The 20,836-nt window shown below is 27.9% G+C and overlaps 1 protein-coding gene across 7 annotated transcripts in view; it reads right to left on the reverse strand.

Moving 5' to 3' along the window:
* LOC142329425 (uncharacterized) overlaps nucleotides 1–18,857 on the reverse strand; it is a 73,808-nt gene extending 54,951 nt beyond the window's left edge. For 2 of the 7 annotated variants that reach the window (XR_012757498.1, XR_012757497.1), the window contains exons 1-2: nucleotides 18,629–18,854; nucleotides 5,206–5,407 (exon numbers count right to left, since the gene is read on the reverse strand). The gene's annotated coding sequence lies outside the window, so the exon portion shown is untranslated. The other 5 variants (XM_075374039.1, XM_075374040.1, XM_075374041.1 and 2 more) reach the window with 5 other exon arrangements.
* Between the last annotated feature and the right edge of the window lie 1,979 nt (nucleotides 18,858–20,836).

Here is a 20,836-nt window from a genome sequence, read left to right on the forward strand (position 1 = left end):
TTAAATTACAGTTGTCAAACATTCTTCTACCATTATATTACTTTTTCAACTTTAAAATATTCCCAGATTCTTTCTATACAAAAATTACTTTTAAGATAATAATTTTCTGTTTTAACTAACAAAAATAAGTAATAAACAGAAGAATTATTTACTTAAATATAATTAAAATTTGTAATATTCAATTTTTTTGGAGGATTTTAGTAATTTAAATGTTCATTTTTATTTATAAATATTAAAAAATATTTAGAGCAATAACAATAAATTATACTATGATACTGCAATAAAAAAAAAAATTACACGTGACAAGTTTCATCATGCTGATTAAGATATTTTCTCTTTTATAATGTTTGAATTTGTTAAGATGTCAAGCTAATTTTTAAATAGCAATAAAAAAATTGTAGTAAAAACAAGACACACACACACATTTTAATCTTTCATTATAATTTTTTTTTACTTATTTACAAAAGAGCTTCTTTAGTATCGCACGACTTTAAACATTATAAAAAAGAAAAATAATCTAAAATTGTATGCTTAGTTATAGTTTTGTAAGAACAAATAAAAAAGATATGTCTTCATCAGCATGATTGATTCCCTCCCTTTTTAAGAAAAATTTTAAATGGCTTTCTAATAACATGAACAATGAATTTAGCATGTTTTGGAGGTACTATTCTGCTTCTACTTAAATGCTGTTGCAGACAGGCTGTACAGTTAATGCTGCCAGTCTTAAAAACAATAAATGGTCATTCAACATGGGTAACAAAGAAAACTAGACGTATAATTATCAACCTTTCTGAATTTAATTCAAATATTAAAGGTTTTAAACCTCTTCAAAGCAGGAATCTTAATGAAAATGCTATTGGCAACAACACTGAAGAGTAACTCCAAAAAAATCTACTGGAAGCATAATTTAATAATTACATGCACTTAGGAAGTCATTTTAATTTCTTAAAATGACAAATTTCTTATAATACTACAAACAAATAAGATGAATTTAGTCTCTATGAAAAACATGTAAGATACAGAGCACCATGCAGCAGTACATTAAGTACATTAACAGAAGCACAGCAGGTAAAATTAACTGGAGACTACAAGACTGATTCACAACCGATAGGGAAACATGACTTGTGAACTATCTAAAAACAATAAGACATTCACATTGTCACATGCAAAAAATGAGAATGATAAGGTCTTTTCTCCACAATATATCCCTATCGTGGAAAGGAGAGAAAAGTTCAGGGAACTACATTATTACCCAAATACTACTACTACTACTATATATGCAAACACACACATACATACATATATATATATATATATATATATATATATATATATATATATATATATATATATATGTAGTCCACAATGCTTGGTTTCCTATCACTGAGGAGGTAACAAACTGTAATAAAGCAGAAGCTAAGATTCGCAACTTTAAATCTTGAATGATAGTATTTTATCATGCAAATTATAATAAAATGATAATCTCAAAGATTAAGAGTTAAATGACTCAACATGCATTGGGTTTAATGAACCAGATTTTGTTTATAACATTAAAAGGAAAAAATATTTTTTTTGTTTGTGTGGCTAAGCTACACAATAGGTAGGGTTTTTTATTTACTATTTGGCAACTTTCAAGCTAGTGTTATTTAAAGTGGATATCTCAAATGCTAATTGGTTGTGAACTTTTTTTTTAAATTTGACAAAATCTTTACTAAAGAGCAAGAATAAACTGGTGAAGAATCAAACAAGATGTACAAAGTTAATTTTAGCGGACAATTCAATAACCCATTAATTAATGTAGGATTACTTACTGGTTTGATATAAAACTTTTATCAATCCAACAAGTAAAAAGTAATAATAAAATTAAGCTGTACATAATTAACTGTTAACACTTTTTCTTTTTGAATGTTATTTTGCCACAACCCCTTCCCCCAAAATTGTTTAAATAATTATAATAAGTTTACATAACAGATATTTAATTATACTCAAACAATAAAGGATAAAAAATATTCACAAGCAATGTATATGTCACGAAAAAATAAAATTAGACATACAAACAAAATGGTTAACTAATGATAATCAGTTCACAAACTTATGAAATAAAACTTGGGTATTTGACTGCTGGTTTCAGACCTTAAAATTGATGTAATTGATTGTGTTGGCTCTCATTATAGGGTGGGTGTTCATATAAGTAATATAATAGTGATAATTTCACATGCATTTCAAAGCCCAATAAAAACAGATGAAATTATTCCAGTGCAAAAGGCTATAGCCTTATATGCTGCAAAATATGTGTAAAAAAATAATTGTAATAATAACTGCAAATTGTAAAATTACTCCACATTAAAGTCTGTCAACAAAAAATTAATAATTTTGTATAAATTACATACATGGACAAAAAAATTTCTGAAATCAATTAAGTTTGATTTGCTTCAATAAGCAATAAAATTTATGTAGAATAGGAATTACATAATATGCAGAAATGTATCATTAAAACTATATACAATAGAATCTACACAATACTTGTCATTTCTTTTGCAGTCACTCAGTCATTTGATTAAAATAAGAATAAGGTGGTTCAAGTTGTGATAATAAGTCTCTAATCTAGCTGATAGTAAAAATAGATTTTTGGGTTTTTAAGAAGTAATGAAAACTAGATGGGCTTTTCCAGTTCAATCACATACCTTGAATAATATATTTATTATTCTTTTAAAAACTCCTTAAATTCTCTAACTAGCACATTTAAAAAGTGGTTGTACAAGAAGGGATATTTTATTCACACATATGATTGATTACTACCTAAGTTTAAAACTTGTGCCATGAATAAGTAATAAAAGCATCTGACAAAAGTTTATGAACCTGCCGGTCTTTTTTCTGATACTCTATAGAATCTAACTCTCAAGACCAATGATCTAACTTTAGGGAATATTGTTCAAATTTCATTACTTCCATGGCCTTAAGAAGAAACCCTGAGTTAACTAATTTTTTTTCAACTTGCAAATGAGCTTGTACATAAATTATTTATTAGTGTGCATGGATAATTTAAATCCAGATTGCGTTTTAAATATTGGGGCTAATCATTTTTCAACAGCAATAAAAATAATATTTTAACTTCTTTTGTTGTAATTATCACAGTTGCAATTAACTATTCATAATGCTGTCCTTCAGATAGCGATGTAATGAAGAGCCAGAATAATTTCTGAAAACTGGACACATCAACTTCATGATTTCTTATGAAACAATCCCTAAAGTGTCTCTGAAGTTCACTTCAGTGCTTAATAAATAAAAAAAAAACAGCATCAGCATCAATTTCATAAATGCAGTATAAGTGATTTTTTTAGATGGTTGTATACAAAATTAATCTTTAAACTTCTTTACTACATGAATAATATGTAAAAAAAAAAGGAAAGTAAGCAAGTCTTCACGATACCTTAATTCCTTAATGTTGTATACAGGCTTCCTGAAAGTGCTGTTTGAACTAAGTTTACTTAGTGATTTAGTGGCTTAAAAATAACCATCTTACTATTAAATGGCCAAAGAAATCAAGAGGTTTCCAGTATATACGCAAGATTTTGGAAGAACTATGATAAGATAACATCTTAAAAAGGTACTCCCTGTAGAGTACTCGGCAGAGCAGGGTTTTCTCATTTAACGTTCCCAGGCTTGATCAGCAGCAAGTGAATGGGGCTTTTTACAATCATAAAATTTACAAATGTGTAATATTGAAGCATGATTTTAAAGTACAAATAATATAAAAATGTTTTACAAATTATAAGATTTGACTATTTCTTTACTCAACGGTGGTTAAATTTTTCTAGGAGAAACAATATACAATACTCTTGTTTAAAATAACACAGTTGTGATGCAATGCATTTTACATGGGAAGGAAGTGTTGTAAACAGACAGTAGTGATCATGTGATTCCTTCAGTACCGGGCTCTTTTTATGATTAATTCACCACAGAAGCTTGTGAATGGGAATATAAAATCTAAATTGTATAGTTCAACTTCTTTTATGGAGAATAAAATTCCTTTAAATTTAACTTTTACATATTAAATAATATAAATACAGTTAATAACATTCATTAAGTTTGTAAAAAGAACAAGGTCTTTGAACTTTAAGTTTAAATAGAATTTATAATAGCATTAACAGTAATCCCTCGGAATTCAGTCTAATAATACTGAATTTTCACAATCCCTGGTATGCAAAACTAAGGGAGAGATTCTTATCACACTCAACAAATTTCATTTTTCAATAACTTTACAAGGCAATTAGAACGATACAATAATTCAGAGAAAAGTTTCTACTCGACTCTGTTATCAGTGAACTAAATTGTTATTTATTACTCTTTGATGAATGTTCATTGATAAAAAATGAATTATCTTTTGAATAGAACAGACAGACAGACACACACACACACACACAAGAGAATCTTTTTAGTAGTAATTTTAAATACATTGAACTAGCATAAATTATTTTTTTAAGTTTTCAATTAAAATTTTATAAATAAAAACCCAGTACTAAATACACGCATTGATAGTGGCAACACAGATCAAAATTTTTATGTAAATTGCATCAGATGATACTTTTATTTTTTAATTGCTATTATGATATTTATTACAAAACACTACTTATAAGCTAACACATTTTATATTTTTGGGACCAGGAAATTGGTCAAATACAATTTTTAACTGATGATGACAATGTTGCGAATTCAAGATTCATGTCTCACATGACTTGGAAAAATAGTTGCAATATGAATATGTTAACAAATACAAGCACTAGCTAGCTTTTACGTAGTTGAAACATTAAAGTTATTCTGTGTGTAAATATTAGCAATAAGTTACTAAATGGTTAAAATTGTTTCCTTAGTTTGGTGTTAACAAGTGATTTCATAAAAACTAATATTACTTTTGTTAGAACTGGGAGCTGAAGAATTTTTGTAATGATTTTGAAGTTTTAAATCCAAAATAAATCTTTCATACATCTCATCACTGAAATATGCAAGCATACGTCATGGACTTCACTAAATAAATACTATCAGAAAATATTTATTTTCTTAAATTTACAGAACGTTTACAATTTTACATATGAATTTGTTGAACACAGGTAACTTAAAAGTCATAAACTAAACCTATTTATAAAGTGTTAAGAAGGAACTAACAGAAAACATTACTTATGAAGAAATCTTTTAGTAACAATTTACCTTATAGAAAATGAACAAATCCTAAAAATCTTGCACAACGAAACTCTCCCCCTTCAGTTCATTGAAATGTCCCTTTTCTTTTTCTCCCTTTAAAATAAGTACTTGTAAGGCAGTAAATCTCAGCCTAAAAAAAAAATGCTTCTGTGGTGATATAAACATTCACTAATGTAGTAATTCTTCAAACGCTGAACGTTGTAACAACCTGGAAAAAAAAATAGAAAAACCTTCAACCCCACACTGTACACTACTATAAGCTGTTTAAAAGGCTGGACAGCTTCTATAATTGCCTAATATTCATTAAGTAGTACACTTTAAAATTATCCCTTTTTATAAGTAAATCTCAAAGTTTTATCCCTGCATCTCCAATGGTTTTCAGATCCAATAATTAACTCTACCAACTTTAGACTATAGATCGACGACAGCACCAGTTCAGTGCGACATTTCCCATGTAGGATACCTCTTCACTATGCAGGTATTAAGTGTATCAATATTATTTTTTTTTTTTTGTATTTGCCTTTTTTTCTGGGCGAAAAACCCATACACATGTACTTCTTTCTAACTGAAATAGGAGATTTCTCAATTATAAATGCAGCTATTACTTTTGATTTGATTCATAAATGTCAAGATAATACACAGCTGACAGTACAAAGTACAAATACAAGTACAACTGATCATTTGAGGCAAATTTATATATTACCAATTTCTTTTTCAAAATAATCATTTAAAATTTGAATGTCAGTTAAACTAGTTATATTTAACTGAATAACTTAAAGAGACAACTGAATTTTTACATTTACAAAAATTAGATCCTCATATATGACATGTTAAATAACAGAAATATTAACCTTTATAACTCTTGTTATAAATGAAAAGCATTGGAATAGTTATATTTTAAAGAAATTTAAAAAATACAATCTCCATTATTATTTTATCTATTAAATGACTATTTTTGAGTTTTTTTTTTTACCCTATTTAATCATATACAAACATATATGCTAAATTTAGATTAATATAAATTATTTTTTAGAAATAGAAAAAAAGGATACAGACATATAGAAAACTAATTTATCTTAAATATAGTATGATTTTTGACCAAACTAAATTTGATTAAAATTAGTTTGCATTTATGCTGCTTTGTATTGCATAATTTTACAGTAAACTTCTCTGAAAATGAAACAAGTTGATTTTTTGCCTGGCATCAAATTCAAATGTGTAACTGTATGAGGGCCCATAACCAGTAAAACATACATATTTTTAATTTTATCCTGGAAAGGATAAAGATGTAAGAAAATTACCTTACTAGCTGGAACTGTTGACTGCTTAACAAAAAACTTAACAATTTGTGGTTATTTCAAGTAATAAAAAAATTAAATTATGGAACATGAGATTACAAAATGAATGCTGGTTCATACTAAAAGCTAAGCAAAGTTATAATTTTCCTACCGGGTCTGTTATGTTTCAACAAAGTTCAGAGTAGAATTGTTTTAATGATGGATAGTCGATGGAAAAATTGAGTTGTGGAGTAAGAACAGGCTTAAATATCTTACAGCAACATGAACCATCATTGCATAATCATTGTATATACATGGTATTTGTAAACATAATGATTATGGTTAGGCTGCATATAACTGTTACTCATTTTTTATCTGGTATAACCTAATTGAGCAAGTCATTAGGATGTCCTATTGGTTGCAAAACAAAGCTGAATCTGTCTGCAATTTATAAACTTAGTGTTAAATTCATCTAAATCTAATTTTTAAATAGTTTTATTTCTTACTACCATCATGTGTAATTTAATAAATAGCCTATTTATAAATATTTTAATTCTAACTTGAGGGTACACAAATAAAAAGCTTCAGAATTCCATTATATATTAACTTGAGGGATAAAATTGCAAAGTCAACCTCATGAAATAAAACGGCATGCAAGTGAATTTATATCAAGAAGAATAGTCGTCAAGTCTGGTAGAAATCTTTCATCAAAATGTCTGCCAACCTTAAAATCAACCAGTGAAAAGATTAACGAAAAGTGTAAACTACACAGGAAATATGTAAAATTTAAGAAAAAATATTAGAATTATTACGATTTTCATGGAAGAAAATAATAAATTACTTATTGAAACAAATGATAAACAATTAAAAGAAAAAGAGTGCAATTAAACAGTATAAGGAAAAGAAACAACTTAGCAAATTTAAATACATTTATTCAATAAATGTAGGTCTGAAGAGTTTCAGAAAAAGCTTTAACAATAAAATTTTATGTATCTGGTCAAAACTCAGTTAATAACAGATTTACTGAGTAACTCCATTGTAGCTGTTAATTCCTCACACCACAATGTTTTAGAGCATAAAAAAGACCTGGATTAAAATTCTAGAAAGGAATAAAATGACAAATGACTACTAGAAAAACAATTTCACATTGCAGTCACATGATGAAACCAAAACTGTACGCATTAAGAAACATGAATAAGGGCACAGAAAAAAATTTGTTACGATATTTTAATGAAATAACATGGCAACAACAATTTGCTGCTTTTTTCTGCATTTCTGAGAAAAAAAAATTACAAATTGATTAGGAACATCATTAGAAAAATATCATGAACATCACCTCAGAAAAGTTTATTATTAACAACTCTATATAGAGTGGGCACAACGATATTATAAAATATTCCTTTACAATTTCTTTTTTTTTTACAATGTAGAGTAAGTAGATATAGATAATAGTGTAGACTAAGTAAATAGATAGGTTACATTACCTTAATATACACCTCTATTGATTATTCATAAAACAGCAGCATGCAGGGAATGCTGATGCTGCATCTAATCCTATTAGAATAAATTTAAAAAAACAGAATTCTGGGTTTTTTACAGTGTCCAACTACACTAATAAGCTACCTCACATAACGCAAATTTCCAGGAGGTCCAAAAAAAATATAAATATTTAAAATTGATAGTGAACTGATGAACAAATACATAGGTTACATTATGTGTTTAATTACTTATAATGGCTGCTCTGAATCAAGTAATTTTCCCTCTACATCAGTTATAAAAAAGCATTGTCATTCTAAGTTTAGCCCTGCAATCCCGTGATTTTATGTATGATTTAGTGCTTGACTAATTCTATTAATGATACCAACTTTCAAATGATTTTAATGATTCAAACTTTCAGAATACAACAAAACTAAACTATAAATTTACAAACAAAAATTTTAAATTCAACAAATTATAAATATGAATTTTAGATTATATTATATTGGAAATACAAAAAAACAATATTGGAGCTTTTAAACATGTTGAACTTGTAAAATAAAATGAAGAGCAACTCTCACTACAAGTGTTCATGTAAGCACCTTTTATCACACAACCAATCGATAGTAGAGTTCATCTCATACTTTAACTGGAATATTGGGAATAATGTGAGCAACAGCTGGTTAGATTCTGTAACTCAAATCGGGTACATCAGTAGGTAGCAATCACATAGACGATCCTTTATAAAGCCCCAATGGAAAAATTCACATGTCAGACTGGCTGACTTTGAATGGCACTGCAAACAAGCTCTGACAATTAAGGAATGATATATTTATTTTTCTGTATCATTATAGTTTTAATATTCAAAGAAAATTACTGCACATTCTTCCCTGTGAATACCATGGCTTATTACAATAACAGCAGTTAAGATTTAAGTATGAAAAGATAAGTTTCAGAGTGAAGCAAGATTCGGTTTAAAGCAGTAATGTATCAAGACAGTAATGATTTAAAATTATGGAAAGGGTAGATATTAAAATATTCAATTAAGTCAGCACTCAAATCTTTTAACATTTCATTTTGTATGAGATGAGAAAATCAAGCCAGTGAGAAAGTGATAAAAATTTTGTTGTATAACTACTTCAGACTATTTCTGAACTTACCATGCAGCCTTATAAATGAAATTATTGTCTTCTTGAATATACATATTTTCAAAAACAAAACACTATAAACAATATTTATAGTTTTAACAATCTATATGTATTGTTTTAATTAATAAGAATAAAGTAATAAATTGTGGGTTACATTAAGAAACGCATAATTTAACTGAACTTTATTTTAAACATTATTTTCAATTAATTATTTATTGAACAGACATTTGAACAGACAGTTGAACAGACATTTTAAGCCTTTTGTCATTTTTGTTTAGCGTAAAATTTATTTCTGGGAACAATAATTTTTGCTATTACTTGAAATACATTATAGTCAGCTGTTTTGTATTAAGTCATATCAATCATTCAATTTGTGTTCATTTAATAACATGGATAACTAATCATAAAAATAAGAATTAAAAAATTAAATTAAATTTCATTTTAGTCAAAATGGCCCACTCAATGTTTCACCAAACAAACCCTTTGTCTGCCTATTCATTCTCCATCAACAGCATACAACTGTCTTGATCAGTTTAGAGTAAATTTAATATACGCAATCAAAAAAATTTGCTACTTCATTTATTTTTGTAGTAGATCATTTTACCAGTACCATAACGAACTTTATTTTGGGTTTGGTTAATTTTCAACATATATACAAGTATGGAAACCATGTCAAACGGGTCTTAATGATGAACAATCCTAAAAAACCCAAATGTCTGTGTTTGTTCATAATTATAAAGTTTTCAAGTAGTGCAAACAGTTACCTACTTCAGTATTTCAGTATAATGATTAATAAAATCGATTTTAGTGTTCTTTATACAACTTAAACTGCATATCAGTCTTTAATCAACATATAAATGGTTTGTTATATTGTGATTGTCTTGTTATTAAACAAATTAAGAAAATGTATTAGCTTAAAGGAAAGTAATAATGATTTGATGTTTGGTCATTATAAGCTTGTATAAATAGTTATATTCAGATATCAATGGAAGGCGTTTAAGAACATCAACATTTGTAACATATTTACCCTGTGTACTTGTTTCCCTTGCATTTTATTTACATTGGTACTCAGTACATACAACTAAAAAAATCTACTTTTTATGTTATGTTGAAATAAAGAATTCTGATCATTAACAAATAATTAGAATCTTTCATTGCAGATCTTCAAAATCTTTTTAATCACTCTGAGTGGCAAAGCAACCAGCAACCTGAAATCTTTACAACTGCAAACAAATTGGAAAAAGAATCTCCACATCACTCCCAAATCTTTCCTGCATAAAAACTTAATTTAAAAAAAGTAACATTATGGTTAAAAAAAAACAGCCACAATCAGAATATAGTTTATGTAAATTCATAGCTATCTTATTAATTATAATTTTTCATTTATTCATCAGTTTTACAAAATTGTTTTGTGTCAAAAAAAAGAGTAAAATCTTCATTATCTGAATTAGCTTAGGTAATTACTTATTTAAGTATGAGAATCTGTTTATTTCTAATTCTTGAAATTGTGGAATTAAATTTTATATTGTTTACATTAGTACTGACATGCTTATCAAATCATGGAAAGTCAAGCTTTATCTGGAGAGTCAAAGTATTTGTAATGCTTTTTCTTCCAGTTTTTATTAAACACCCTTTTCCTGTTAATTTTTATCTTTTTTTAACATTCAATATATACTGTTCATACATATAGTTTTAGTGGATAATATGTTTGCTAATCTGGCAGTTTACTATAAACATGCTAAATTTTCATAAAGATAGAGGACTGAATATATTGCACAACAGAGTACCGGTGTTATCATCATCCGTAAATTTAATTTATTTTAACAGTTTTACTAAAAATAAAAAACCTACTTTTTTATTTGCCCAGCCAAAATGTTCTTTAGCCACTAAAGGCTTCAGATCCTATAAATCAGTATAAACATCTATAAAATTCCTTAGTCAATCCTTCTTGACTTTTAGTAAAGGTAATAGGAATACTTGGAACAGGAAAATAAATTAATTTTTGCATCTTGGGTGGATTTTTGTATTACAGATTACCTACATATATATATATATATATAAAAACCAACTTAACAAACAAACTCAGTAAGAAAATCCCTAAAGAACTAATACAAACAGTAGACTTTCACTGGATCCCACATCATTAGTCAGTACATAATTCTACAAATACATCAATAAACAACAAAAATAAAAATTTAAAACATCACATAACTGTTCATAAACACTGTTGCCAACTGCTACAAACCCACTGTCTTTAATAAAAATAGATCTTCAAAAATGATCTGTTGGTTAATCATTTCATACTTTTGTTTAAATTCATAAATATAATATTTTTCAAGTATCATTTTTTTATTGTTATAAATTTCCAAAATTTCTAAATTATTCTTATAATCAGTAATACCACGCCTAAACTACAACAAATGGTTGACACCATATTAAACACACACCTCTCTTTCTGTTTCACTAAGCATGGTAATATTCCATAAATCTTCTTTTTTAAAGATTGTTAGTTTTACAAATGTAAATATTATTACATTTAATTTTATAAATTCTCCTTAATTCCTCTTCAGATGTAAATAAAACAAATAGCAGTATTTAATGGTTTCGATGGTGAAATTACAGAAAAATTATGTAAAAAGTAGAGAATAAAAGTACATGATATAGTTTTACAAAATTGCAACAAGATAGTAACATAGATTATTAGTTTTTTCTTGCAGAAAATTATACAAATAAATAGAAAAAATGGCTAACGTTTATGATTAAAATAAATCTAAAAAAAGCTTACAAACCGAATAACCTTATTAAAAGATATTTAAGTAAGACTAATAATAATGGAAAGCCTTGCCATTAAGGGCAATATATAAAAATGAATGTAATTTACATTCATGACATTTTTATCACTGTTATTACTTTAATATCTTACAATATGGTTATTTGGTTTGTAAGTTTTTTAAATTTATTTTTATCATTAACATAAATTTTTTCTATTATTTTAATATTTGTATTTTAAAAATAATATTTTATTTGTATAATTTTATTCTAAGAAAAAAATATTAATCTCTGTATTATTACCTTGTTGCAATTTTGTAAAACTATCATAGTACTTGTTTGTTCCCTGCTTTTTACACACCTTTTCTGTAATTTCACTACTGAACCATTAAAATATTGCTATTTGTTTTATTACATCTGAAGAGGATTTAATGGAAATACATAAAATTTAATGTACTGAATGTAAAAATATTTATATTTGTAAAAACTAACAATCTTTTAAAAAGATTTATGGAACATTACAATGCTTACAGAAACAGAAAGAGGTGAGTTCTAATACGGCCGACCATTTGTAGGAACGTAGGCATAGTATTACTGATAAGAATACTACTTGAGATTTGTAACAATAAAAAAATGAATATAATTGAAAAATATTGTTAACTGTAAATTTAAACAAAAGTTTGAAATGATTAACTAACAGATGGTCTTTGTAGATGATGTTTTAATTAACGTCACAGTGGGTTGCAGCAGTTGGCAACAGTTACAACCCACTTATAATATAGTTGTGCGATGTTTTAAATTTACATTATTCCAGTATGGCAGTGAAGATGTGTTGTTACAAATTTTGTGGCTGACACACTGGGTTGGTCTGGTGGTGAACTCATCATCGCAGTTGATTTCGAAGTCAAGAGTTCAAGGTTCAAATTCTAGTAAATACGGATTTGATAACTAGATCGTGGATACTGGTGTTCTTTGGTGGTTGGGTTTCAATTAATCACACATCTCAGGAATAGTAGACCTGAGACTGTAAACTACACTTCATTTACATTCATTCATCCAATGAAGTAACACCTTACAGTGGTTCTGAAGGCTAAAGAGAAAAAGAAAAAAAATTTTGTGGTTGTTAGGGACTATGTTTTCTAAATTTTTATTTGATGATGTAACTGTAGAATTATGTACAGACTGATTATGCGGGATCCTGCAAAAGTTGACTATAGGTAGTTTTTTGGATTTTTTCTAACTTATCTTTTAGATCTGTTTGTTTTGGTGGTAAAGTTGTTTTTTTGAGTTTGACTGGCACAGTGGTCAGTATGTTGATAAATTATTTGGATTTTCAGAAAGTTTTATATATATTGCTATAATTCTCTTATTATAGTTTAAACTTTGAAACCAGGCTATTTAACCTTTAAGGTAAATCTCAGTAAGTCCAATAAATTAGTTTCTGAAAAATATTTACTTGATTACAAAATTATGCTCGGAACATTAATGTAGCAGACTCTTCATGGCCTACCATGTTTTAGTTCACATAATGTAGTAAATAAATTCATCAATAAACACAAAGAATCAATAAAATGAATTCTATTCACAGAATAATTTTTTCTTTTTAAGAGTTTTTTAAATTATTTCGATGAAATATTGTCCCATCCGCCAAAAAAAAAACCTGCATATTTTTGCATGAAATATGTGAATTTTGGGTGTTTTTTTTTCTATATGACAGTATACAATTAGTAAAATATTTAAATAGCCTTTAATAATATAGGGTGTACATAAAGTATCCAGCGCATTTTTACATGTTAATAAAAAATGAACACAGCAATTGTAGCATCTGTTAATTTTTTTTCAAACAGCGTAATTACTTGAGTTACCTTGAATGAACATGCTGGCATGATGCAACAACTGGGGGATCTTCAACTGAGCAATGGACTAACATGCAGAAGAAAGCATTATATGTACTATGGTTTCATGAATGCGGATCTGTTATTACTGTTGAAAACAGTTTTGTTTGAGTACAGCCATGAGCCTACTAATAAGACTACATTAAACATTGATATCAATATGTTTATGTAAGCAAGAAGTGTAATACACAACAAGGTGCTAGCAGACCTCCCATCTTGAGGAAATTGTGGATCAAGTAACAGAAATTTTTCAGAGAAACCCAGGTAAACTGACTCAACATGCGAGTTTAGAACAGCAAATACTGCAATCAACAATTCTGAAGGTTCTACACAAGCACCTAAAACTTCAATTGGTACATGCAATTGACAATGACTATGAACAACTTCATTACAGTTTTGCCATTGACATCCTTGATAAAATGAATGAAGATAATGCATTTTTAAAAATAGTAATCTCTGACAAAGTTACCTTTCACGTTTCTAGTTACATTAAGTCATAATAGCTCGAAAAACTTACGGCGTCTGGCAACTGCTTATGAAATGGTTACAAATTGACATGTAACAGAAGTATGCAGTATCACAAATTGAACATTGGCAACCCAATGCTTATTTCCAAGGTGGCGCACCATCACACTGGGGTTTACATGTTTAGGGACTACATATATGAATAATTTCCTCAACATTCCATTGGCTGTGATAGAACAATTTCCTGGCTACCTTGAACCCCTGACATTATGCCACTTGATTTCTTTCTTTAGGGAGTTTATCAAAGACGGGTGTATGCAGCAGCAACAAATGTCAAAATCATAACTAAAAAGAAGAATCGAAGGTGTAATGGAATAATTCCAGATATTCTTGGTACTGTGTGGCGTGAAACTGAATATTGTCTAGACATTTTACACACCACAAAAGGTGCTCATGTGAAACTTGTTTGTAATTTGTTGTGTTGTAAAAACAAAACTGTTTGAAATGCCCTACGCAATAATAAAAATGCATGTAAGTACAGTGCTTTATTTTTTATTAACCTAAAATGCTGAATGATTTATGATCAAGTGTATTGCTGACATCTGGGAAGTTCTAGGTTCAAGTATCAGTCAGGCTACAAAACTATTTTATACGCTACACAATTCACCTTCCATCAAAGAAAGAAAATAAAAATGATGGCAAATGAACTTGTGGGATCAGCTTCTAACCTGTAATTATGATTTTATAAATAAATAAATGCGTGTACTTAGCAATAAAAAAAGAAAACTGATAAGGATGGGCAGCCAGCTTAAAACGTAGGTTTATTGATGTCCTTTTTCAGAGTGGTCCCAACAAGTCCTAAATGGTACCTTCCAATTTGGCTCCATTTTGGAGCAAACTCTATAAGTTCAAGTATCATACTGTAGTGGTATTATAAGTTCAAGTTATTTGTATAATTTTCATCACAGCAGCCATTCCAGTCTCATAATTAAAAGATTCTAGTTTCGAAGCTATTTTTTTAATTTTATTTTTTTCCTTACCTATATACTAATGCAGATTTTTTTTAATTTTATTTCAAAGCAGGCTACTAGAGAACACACAAAAATCATTTCTTGTTTCTTTTCTATATTTCCTTCTCTTTCTTGGAGGGACACACATTTTCTTCTGTCAATTTAATATTACACACACAAGTTTTTATTATTATTTATAATATTATTAACACACATACACAAGTTTTCATTATGCAGTATTTATAATTTTATAAGAATTTAGAAAAAATTATATCTTTTCCGTTAAGTGACAGCATTTGCATTTTATAACGGACAGTAAGTGACAACATTTACATTTTGTTAGGAATGGTGTAAACACGCCCTTGTATGGGATGGAAGAAATCGTAGCTGCATGACGTGTCTTTACCGCTGCCACCTTGCTGTAAATTAATTTATTTATTTGCAATATTCCATTCTCAGAAATCATTCATACGATGAATCCTTCATTCACTGTTGTTATTCATGTTTGATTTTTTATACTGTATGTTTATTGTTAATGAAGTTAAACACTCATTTGAAAAAAAAAAAAAAGTTTAAAAAAGTTAAAACAACATTTTAATCAAATAATGGATTGTTATTGCTCTGACAATAATCTGCCACAGAGTCATAGCCAGCAGGTCAGTCACTGCAGTGTGCAATATGATGTTATTCCAGCCTGTACAGAGGAGCATTTACATTACTTCCAACACAAATGCTGCCATTTAAGAAAAAATTTCCAAAACCTTTGGACAGAATTTCATGTATGCTGATTATTTTATTTAACTGCAGCAATTATTAACCTGACATATTTAGTTCTATAAAAGATTGGGAATTTAATAAATTTATTTTAATTTTCAGCCTGCCTGTTGATTCATATATTTACATTTCATTTATATGGATTAACAGGCATAATGAAAATTAAAAATTTATCACTCTACCTTTTTTCAAGTTTAAAAAACCTGTTTGATGTTAAAACTATTTGTTAATCCTTCATTCCCTATAAACCCCTATTTCTACATTTTCATAAAGTTTTTTATATTCAAATAAAATAATAATCAACGTAGTTTTGAAATTCATAGTTTTTCCCCAAATTCTTATATTATTATGAATACTGTATTATAATAATACTGTAAAAAATAATAATCATGCATGTTCCTGTATATATAAAGAAAAATGATAAGTTAAAAAAAAATAACATGATAACTCGCTCTGGAAGTCTCTTGATAACGAAATTAGAATGCTTGCCACTTGGCTACAACCAGTTCTATGATTGTAGTCATACAAATAAGTTACTTACACCATCTGAAAATCTTTAAATGTAGTTACTTCAAAATGGAACAAAGCTGGAAGTTCCCATGTTGAATTTAAATTGAATTTCCTCCTACCACTATGCAAAAAGGGCATCAATAGACTATTATATATTGATCGCCTGCCCTTATAAATATCTCATATTTATATTTAGCTTAGATATACCATTTATCTCCAAACTTTCACTTAAAAATGAATACATATCGAAATTTTAAAAAAAAAATATTAATATTCTTTCTCCAAGTCTGCAGGCTCAGAAAAGTTTTATTTGGGTTTGTTTTTGTTGTTAATTTATCAATTATTTTCTGATAAAATTGGTATATATTACGCATTGATAAGTTAAAAACAAAAAAAAGATCTTAACACCTTAATCTAAAGCCAGCCTCTTAGGATACTTTAACTACTAGTTCCAAGATTTAAAAAACATATAAGCAATATCAAATTATTTACTCACCTATGATTATGATGAAATATGGAATATATCTTATTTAGGACTTAAGTTGTTTATCAAAATTGATATTATCCTTCAGAAACACCTTCCAGTCCCCCACAAATTACACAGTAACAAACATTTTCTCATTCAGCACAAAACAAGTGTAATAGTGATAGTAATGTATACTTTATTTTCTACCTAAATAATTCGGTTTCAGTGAAATTAAGTTAAAATTGACTTAAGATATTAGATTCCTTAAGGCTAAATTAAGTAGGTGTGGGTAGCTAAGCTTAAGGTGTGGGTTTTCCCAAATTCGCAATATACATTATTTACAGTATAAATAACTTCCTAGGTTTAGTACTGCTTACCTTTCTTAGCTTCATTCTTTATCTCTTTGATAAGAAATGGAACCACTATTGTCAAAATTTATTGTACTGATACTTAAAATTTCGGTTAACCTTTATAAATTGTTTGGTCAGCGCCCCTCCCAATATTTGATATGCCTCATCTGGCCTTCTTGTTTATTTGATATTAATGGTTATACTTATTGTTTAATTTTATTTATCTATTTCCTGCCTTTAATAAATTGAGGTTCTTGAAAAGGACATCTGTTTAATTGATTTGTTCATTTATGATAGTTTTATTGTTACTTTCTAATCAAGAAATGTTTAAATTAAACAGATCAATAATCAAACAAACTTTTTCAAGAACCTCAATTTATTGAAAGCATAAAATAGAAAAATAAAATTAGAAGTAAATATAACCATTATTAACAAATAAGAAGGCATGACTTCAAATATAGGGAGGAGTATTGACTAAATTATATATAAAGATTAACAGAAATTTAAAGTATCAGTACAATCCAGACAATAGAGGAGTTCCAAAACACGTCAACAAGAGATAAAAGAATGAAGCTACTAAAAAAGGAAAGCAATACCTAAATGTAGAAACAATAATGATATTAGCAGAAAAATTTATCTTAATTTTAAATAAGTTAGTTTAAGTGTAATTTAAAGTTTAGTTAGGCTTAGGTTAGGTTAATAGATATAGATATACATTTTAGGAAGGAATAATATGTTCATATGCAGAGGTTTTTCCATCAGTAAAAAATAGTCAAATTACATTTGAAAAAATTTTGCTCTCCTGTTCTGATGAACTTTTTTAAACTTTGGAATTAATAGTTTGAAATACCATAAGTATAGGCTATTAGATTAAGGTGTTATATTTTTTTTTTATTAAGCTATTTACATTAATTTTAATACAAGTAGTAAATTAAATATTGACCAACTGAAAGCAATTTTTTGTATTAAAAAACTTACTTTTTAATTTTATATATGTATTAAATTATTCAGATAGTACTTACGTTAATTAAATTCACTTAGCAATGGTTAATCTAAACCTAATTCAATAACTAACAAGTCTCAAAATTAAGCGGTAAATGACAGATTTATTCTAAAAGTACAACTTGTTAACTTACATTAGTCAAAACTTCAGGAATTAATCACAACTACATCATAGTTTTATATTCATACCACATATCTGGCAAGAAATCTGATGAATTCCTAATTTTCAATGAGACTGAAAGATTTACAAAGTAATCGTTCTTATAAATCGAAAAGAGCTTACCTACCAACAAGTTTGTCCTTGCAAACGATTTTCAAAACATAATTATGCTAAGTAAAAGCCACTTCCATTATTACAGAATAAGCAATGAACAACATAGTCTGAAAGTGTTGTAGAATATCAGGAAGATCAAATAAGAAACACAGAACGAATACACTGTTTCACGAATACCAAGCGTCCATAAAAACCAAGATGTCCAACTAAAACTCAGATTAGGACAATGACAGGAAGTCACGGAAATCAATGCCTTCTATAATTGCACAAAATTACTTTCAACAAAAATTGCTAAAAAAGTTTAAAAATCACTAAGCTTAAACTTTTAAAATATTAATGTAATACTGATTGTAACATTAAAAAACAAAACAGTTATAAAAAGTATAATTACAATAATATTAGAACGGATTGCCACCAATATTTATTTTATTTACCAATCAAATTAACAGTATTTTAACGTCTTTGTCATCAGACAGCAATATCAATGCAATTCCCAGAAATAACTAATTAATTATACTCAGTACTCAAATGGTATCTAAATGTACAATGGTACCTAAATATAATGGTCATACAATGTAAATTAAAAAAAACAAACGTACATTAATTTATTGCCTTAAAAATAAACAAAATATGCAATTTATAAAATAATGGATGCTTATTTCTTGTAATAAATACAAACCCAGTGAAAAGCTGTAAGTGCAATTTGACTATATTTATTTATTATCCGAGATCCGTATGTCATTTAGCCCATACGGATCTCCTGATAAACATATTTTAAAACCTTTTCAATAATCATTTGGGACCATAATTGGGCAATAATTTCAGTCTAATAGGGTACTGTTTTTTAATTACTTCCAACAACTTTTTATTTTAAATTATTCTTGATAAAACTGTTGCTACATTTTTTTAAATGTTTGATTATCCATGTTGATTGTGAAGTTTGAACAGAGTCAAAGCCAGACACTTACAATAAGATTACATCATTTATTGCAGAATTATGCTTAAGAGTAGGATGATATAAAAGTTTTTCTGGCAAGTTGTGAGATAAGAGGTAAAGAAGTGTGAGCAATGGGTGGTGTGAAATGAAGGATGAATTATTGGTAAAGCTGTTGTAAGACGCTATAATTGGACTGAAAGAGAAATTCTGGATTATGATTAACTTGAGAAAAGAATGAGATAGAAAGTACCATTGTAGAAAAGATTGAGGAGAAGCAGCTGATTTGGTATAGACACTTAATGAACGCGAGTGAGGAAAGTTTTCTCAAACGTGAGTGAGGAAAGTTTTCTCAAGAAGTTTTTTGATTGGAAACCTCTAGAAAGAAGATTGAGAAATCATCGTGTCTGTCTGTCTGTGCTTGTGTAAGATAGAGTATCTGTGTTATGGAGGGAGTAGGAATAGACGAGTAGAATTTTGAAATTAGAATATGAGAACTAACTCAAAATATTATAAAGATATGCCATAATTATTAAGTAATTGTATGGCTAAATTTTCATAATTTTTGTATGGTATTTGTAGTGAATGTTGAGAAGATATATTTAAAGTTAAAAAACTATTTATTTGTAAATTGCTTAATAATGTTAAAGTTACCATTGCAGTTGTTCTTGTGATTATTCATTAGAAATGTTAAGATGTTCTTGTGATCATTTAATAGAAATGTTAAGACTGGAATTTAATTCAACTAGAAACTGAACGTGGCTACCATCAAGCTAAATGTAGACCAGCAGTTCAGAACAATGAATTCTAAGTTCCAGCATAAATCAAACAGTTTTCCAGATTCTTTATTTTTTTTTAATCCAGTCTTGTTTTACATTGTAAAGTAAAATTTTAATTAACTGAATTAAAAAAAAAAAAACAAAACTTGAAATTTACCTTACCTACACAATGTAAAAGTAATGTAGAAAGAAATATTTACAGATACTTAAGTTCATTTGCAGATTCTTAATCATTTACAATTCTGAACAGCAGAACAATGTACACAAATTTAAACTGACAAAAATTTTAGCCTGAAAGTAGACTTAATTTGAGCATTCTTTTTTTTTGCTTGATGAATTAATTCATTACAGAACTTATACAGATGCTTGTGTGTGGGAATATGAAAAAAAAATTTTGTAGCACATGAAAAATGCTAAACATAAGGCATTCCATGCCTTAACAGGATTTAAACCCAGATGAAAGACTGAGATACTACCACTATCACTACTAACTCCGCAGAGATGCATA

This window comes from Lycorma delicatula, chromosome 8, assembly GCF_047948215.1.
Source record: "Lycorma delicatula isolate Av1 chromosome 8, ASM4794821v1, whole genome shotgun sequence".
NCBI lineage: Eukaryota > Metazoa > Arthropoda > Insecta > Hemiptera > Fulgoridae > Lycorma > Lycorma delicatula.